The following is a 7,040-nucleotide window of genomic DNA, read 5'->3' as shown; positions in this document are numbered from 1 at the left end:
TGCAATTTTTTCAATGCATTGATAGGCGTATTTAAAACATCCACGATGATAATGCTTTTTTATTTCAAGTATTGCAAACATTCGATTGTAATGTAAAACAGTAGTAATATCATCTATAAAAGAAAAATTTATATAATATTATTTATCTGTTTTTCGTGGTTTGAAATTCTTGAAAGGAGAAATATTTGTTCATGTAACAGAGGATTCTACATACTTATGCGACGCGATAGCGCAGTCATAATTTCTTTAAATAGATCGTGGTTGCACCGGTTTATCCTTCGCATTAATGACGCTCGACAACTTGTTCGAGATTTTTAAGCGACTTTAATCGACAAGACGCGGTCCATTTAATTACCGTGCAAAATAATCACCGTCTTACACGTTATATTCATGCCAAATAGCAAGTGATTCAGTCTGTATCGTGATTCGTAATTGTAATTCCGATGCGATGATTACATTTTTTTATGTTAATAAAAAAGAAGCTCAAACTATTAAGAAAGCTATGAGTCGGAGGAGTCCACAGAATTGTGATTCGTGTAAATTATTCTCAGAGCATTAACGTTTTGAAAAAATCATAACATACACACATTCGCACTTTAGTATAAAACGCGATCGAGCTACGCAGACATTCCAATCCCACGCAAATTGCTATTTCCCTCTAAGTCTGAACATAAAACATTAAGTATTCGCCAGAACACCAAACGTGGTGACAGCTTTAATGTTCAAATCGGTCTGTACAGTTACTTTTCACAATATCTTTCCAAAAATGTCCTTGGCGATTGTATATTATTTAAAAATCGCGATACCTATTGCATAAAATATTTTCAATTTATAATATACATATCACATTTAAATATTGATGCGCCATCATCGTTTAAAATTGTGTCAATAATCAGATATTTCTAATGGATGTGAACGACTTTCTGAAGGTAAAAGGTAACATATGAAAATTTAAATAAAAATATAAACACTTGGATCTTTTTTTGACAAATTCAATATTACATAAACTAGCTACTACTCATTCCTTGAATTTTATGTTTAATTTTTTATACTTACTTTTCAACATTTTTTATAACTGTCATTGCAGTTTTCAATTATAAACTCAGGGAATTGCAATATAATCGCGATTCATTAAATTTTATATAAAGCTTTATTTAGAATTTTGTCACATATTGTAAAAAGAGATTTTTTTCTAAGAAAAATATTCTTAAATATTTAAATTTGCTCGTTAATTGACTGAAAAACGAAGATTATATTTTTACATATACTTTTACATGTACATTATCATCATCATGTATTCAAGCCTGTAAGTATTTAGGTAGCGTTAGTACTATTATAGTTTAGTCTCCGGCATACTTGCACAATTTACAATTTCCGTATCCCCCTCGAGCGGTGCGAAATGACCGATTGGGTTTGCGCAAGCATCGAATAAATTCGACGTGTGATTTACAGGGTTAGGTATTCCAGGGAACACAAAGCCTATGACTTAACCCATTACTGTGGTATGGGACGTGGGCGTCGAATGGAGATTCGAGGTGCGAGACGTTTACATTTACACATTGTGGGGAGATACAAAAGAATGTTAATGCGAGTGTGGTGTGTGTACCGCTATATACGCGCTATTTATAAATGATCGGCCTCGTGACAAGTATATATAATTTTTAAATGAGTATGTTATTTTCATTCCTCGTTCATTCTTCATGTCAATCGAGCATTATTTTCTCACAGGAAATCTAGTTAGCTTATTATTAATACCTGATTTATTTATTTATATTCACTTTGGGAAATAAATTCCGATAACATTGGCACTGCGATGTAATGATTATTTTTAAGTATTTCTTTCGCAGGGGAAAAAGCGATGCAAAAATTTTAGCCCAATGATTTCAAATGTTCTCGAACTATAAATATTGTTGTTATGTATCTTAAAATAATAAAGAAATAGACATAAAATTCCAAGAAAAACAAAATTAATGGAATTAAAAATTGAAACTGATTACATATAAAAGTAGAGTAAATTAGAATTAAATGAAAATTTTTATGATTCATACGTAATTTTTACTTATAAATTATAACCGAATGCTGTTTATTTTTAATCTATTAGATAACGTTTTTTTTATCGTGGATCATAACTATAAAGAAGTATAATACATGCGCGTGCGTCTTCGCCTACGTTTCAATCATTTATGAATATTATTTTTCTTGGTCTGTTTTGTCATAATATACAAGTGCAATTATCACTGAAGATCTTTAAAGTGACCCGATTAGAGATTATGTCATCCATTTATTTCACAAATCAAATTTTTTTATTCCGCCCTTTTGTTATTATATTAATAAGAGAATGAATTGAATATAAAATGCATTTCTTGGGAAATATACATATATATGTATTTATTTGAAAAAAAGAAAAATCATAACGCATTAAATGTAATATATATATTTCATAGATATAAAGACATCATGGAAAGACACGGAAATTACTTTTCTGTTGTACGACGATCTTATAAACTGAACGTCACCGTTGGCGGGTTTACGGGTTTCGTACAAAAGGATCCCCTCAACATTATTATCCTCGTTCACCTCGTTCTCGTGGAAGGAAGGAGATACATGTCTCCGTTTCGCTCTGGCAGGAAATCTAATGCGGCTGAAACGCAATACACGCGTGCACGCGATACCGCCAGGCTCATTTCTACTACCACGCGATCGTTACGTACCTTGGTTCTTCTCTTTTCATATTATCTGGAGGGCCTCCCATGTCGCAAATGCAGCCATAATACATGGGACTATATCGCTTTGCTGTATGGGCACGTGCTTACGCGCAAGTTGCTCAAAACGGGTCGTAAGTTATGGCAAACATTGTAAATGCAAAGTGTCGTATCGCGTAAAAAAATTAATAATAGATTATTAAAAATATTACGCAAATAGATAAATATAAATACTATTAATATATATATATATATATATATGTATATATATATACATATATATTGTATATGTATATGTATACACTGAAAAAAATACTAAATTAAATTTTAATAAATCATCTATTTAAATAGTGTCAACTAACAATAAGTATTTATTAATGATAAAGATATACTTATTTGGTACAAAAAGAAACATTAATTCAATCATTCAATAATCATTTATTTTATTGAGTACATATTTATTTATTGTAAATAAATGTTTAATTGGCACTATATTCAAATAAACATTTATTTAAACTTAGAGGCTATTTTTCTCAGCATATATGTATATATAAATAAAAAAGAAAGCTATGCAAGAATAACCGATTAATTATTTTCGTAGATATAGAAATAGTTTTTGTTTTATATGTGCGCGCATATATATGTATGTGTATAATGTTTGAGAAACGCAGTCTTTAGTAAAATTTTTCTTTTTTCGACACATTTAGCCTTTTTTATGTCAAATTCTTACAAATATATTTTCGTCGCTTTCTCTCGATCCTCTTAAGCGTGTCAAATCTTCGAATAAACGGGTGAAACGGGCTCTTCGCCCACGCATCACGTTCTAAACCGACATGCCGTTCCAGGCCCGTCGTTCGCGACGTACTCCTTTTCCTTGCGATGCATCATGCAAGAAGGATTCGTAATTCTGTCTGCATCCAACGGTCACTTCAATCGCTACCTTTTTGCGGGCACATAACTCGAGAGAAAAAAGTGATCCAGTGCGATGAGAAGAAAAAGAATGCGAAAGGAGCACCCAGTGTATTGGAGTGCAACAGGTGTTACTCGGGTATCTTGCACTTATATGCGAATAATCTGGCTCGCTCGCGTTGTCTGGTAAATGCACTGCCTCTGCAACGCATGTTGGCACGAGGAACGATGAGGGATGGGGAAAAGAGGGAGAGGAGTAGTGGTAAACGATATGAATTATGACCTTGCGTGTTATTTCATTATACATATTATAGTGCTCAGCAATCGGACTGGAGATAAACTGCATGAATTTTCATACATTTCTCATTGTAAAGACACTCGCATTTACCTGCAAAAATTCTTCTCGATCTCTACAATATCATATCCCGACATAACAAATGTTTTTAGTTTAACCCTTTTGTTCATATTAGCTACAAATATGTATTTTTATAACGGTAAAATATTAAAATATAACGGTAAAATTTCTTTTAGTCTTATATATTTCGATATGTATTTAATAACTTCTCGGAAAACTGTCGTACCGATTATCCGCGCTTCATTCTTCAGTCAAGCATGCAGTCCTTTCTAAGCAAGAATTCGCTTTCAACTGAAGAGCGTCCGCTATTTCGATAATTTTCTCTCGAAATCCTCCATGAGTTTAAAACCTGCTATACAGAGTTTAGAACTTGCTCCATCATCGGAAGTTACATTCAAGTTTCGAGGACGACCGTGGAGAGTCCGCTCTTCTAGCAAACGCTCATTTTATCGTTCCATTGCATCTCTTGCAGCGAGAGGACGGAACAGATGCATAAGAAGAGAGGAAGGAGGAGGGCGAGCCGAAGTCGCCGGTTACAGACGATTTTTCGCGGCCCTTTAATCGAGACGAAGGAATTGCGTAGCGACGCAGTGTGCGTAATGAGTAATGACATCTGGTCGGCAAAGGGCGGGGCCAACAGGTCTCACATGATCTTGTCCGTATATCATAGTTACATACATGCACAGCTGCATGCGCACGGCCTGATCATCGACTCATTTCTGCACACGCTTAAGTATGCACCCGATTTAATTAAACTGATTGCCGTCGATTTTCGTCATATGAACAATTTGTTATTATTGTTATAATTATATATGTGTGTACACACACACATATATATATAATTTATAGGACTATATTTATATATTATATATAATTATTAATATATATAATTATAATATATACAAAATTATATATACAGGGTGCCCCGAAAATTTTTGCCAATCACTTTTGTGTAGATAGAACGGAAAAATGATCAAATATTGGTCTTGAATAATTTTTTACTCAAATACTATAAACTTTATAGAAAAGCTACAAGAGAGAGACAAAAATCATTAATTTTCTTCTCATAAAGTTCTGAGAATTTTTTCAGAATTTTTTTAGAATTTTTTAATACCGTATTTTCTCATGTTGGTAAAAATAAGAAAATGCAGTACTAAAAAGCTAATAAAAAATTCTGAAAAAATTCTTAGAACTTTATGAGAAAAAAATTAATGATTTTTGTCTCTTTCAGTTTTTCTGTAAAATTGATAGTATTTGAATAAAAAATTATTCAAGACCAATATTTGGCAATTTTTAGTAATTAATATCTTGTTAATTATTGCGAAAATTGCAAAATGGTAGAGGACTTTTCGACTCAGTTTAGTCCGCTCTATCTACACAAAAGCGATTGCCAAAAACTTTCGGGACACCCTGTATATTATATATAATTTATGGGATACGCGTCAAGTATCTCGCAATCATTGTGACATCGACCATCGTTCATAGCTTAGTCGCTCTCTATATGCATTGAAATACAAGTTGGAATAATTTTATGAGTCAATTCTAAGCAGAATCGTAAGACTCGTAACTCGTTCTCATAAAACTTGTAAAAACTTATGATTAGTATTTTAATTTTATGCGTATGTATCGTAATGTATAAGACGTACGATTATTCATAAATATATTGTAAATTTTATGGCTAGTAAGAAGCTGTCTGTAAAAATATTGTATAAAGGTATAAACACTTAAGAATTCTTACAATTCTTACGTCTTACAAGAATATGTTACAAGCCTTACAATTCTGCTTAAAATTTAGGCATTAATTTGCGCTGAAAAGCAAAAATGTATTCTTTTCTCAAGAGAGTAGAAATGTCACTCGATAAAAGAACAAGTGCGGCGTGTCGTTCATTACGCAATGATATAGAGACGGAAGTGGGGGGACGGGGCACAACAAAATTATAAATTCACTTTGTCCGTTAACGGCGGCATAGCGCATTTACGATACACTTGCGTTACGTATCCGCCAAATATGGAATAAACATATCTTGCGATCATAGCAGCGAGCGAACGAACGAGCGCGCTGTGAGTTTTGTTGCTGACGTCTGAATCGTAATTGCACACGAAATATTATAACGTACACTCGGGTAAGAGTGGACCTTTTAGGAGGACGATAAACTGAGAACGTCTAGAACGTCTAACGTTGTCTGCTTACAGAAATGAGATCGTTGTATAATACGGTTTAATATACGCGCCGACGTATGTAAACTCGGCAACAAAGCGATCAAATTTGTTTTCGTGATTTGAGAACTACTGATTGCTATTACGTGTCTGCAATCTACGTGCACGAAGGATTACAAGTTTAGAGATATCGATATCGAAAATTATATATGAATACGTTTATCAATTTAGAAAGTATTCATATGCATGAATATCGAACGAATGACCAATATATTTATATAATTTCTAATAAATAATTTCTAATAAAAGTTAAAAAAAGACTTTATTATAACGAGGTTTTACACAAAGTTTATATACACATATATAATATACATATATTACATTAAAGCTCTTACTTAATTTTACAATAATTATTCTATAAATAATTTTATTTAGTATTTATTCAATATTTTCTATTTCATATTTTGTATCAGACATAAGAAAAAAATATTGATTAACGTCTCTATCAGAAATACGCGCTCGCACTTAAAAAATAACTGTCATCTCATTGCAAATTTTACACATATAAAAGCAACACAACCGTAAAGTTGAAAGTAATAGAAATGCAATATCGCACAAGTGATATCGGTGTTTTATTGTTTCATTCGACGGAAATATTACGTCGATACTTGGTGTGGTAGTTTTGCAGAAACCTCCGGGGTTATACTCGTACATGAGCGTCGAACAACAGTTTTAACGTTTCTCGCGCAGACGAGACAAATCCACGCTTCAGTTGTGGCCTTCTTTGGCGCGACGACGTGGGCGCATTTACCTCGCACGGAATTGCAGTCCGCGCTTACTCTATCTTAAGTCGATCGTTTTGGCGTGAGCGAAACGCTATCGCGAACCATCTGGTTTATGTAATTACGTACACGTCA

The sequence above is a fragment of the Trachymyrmex cornetzi genome, unplaced genomic scaffold (genome assembly GCF_001594075.2).
Source record: "Trachymyrmex cornetzi isolate Tcor2-1 unplaced genomic scaffold, Tcor1.1 scaffold979, whole genome shotgun sequence".
NCBI classification, from domain to species: Eukaryota; Metazoa; Arthropoda; class Insecta; order Hymenoptera; family Formicidae; genus Trachymyrmex; species Trachymyrmex cornetzi.
This window is presented reverse-complemented; position numbering follows the sequence as displayed.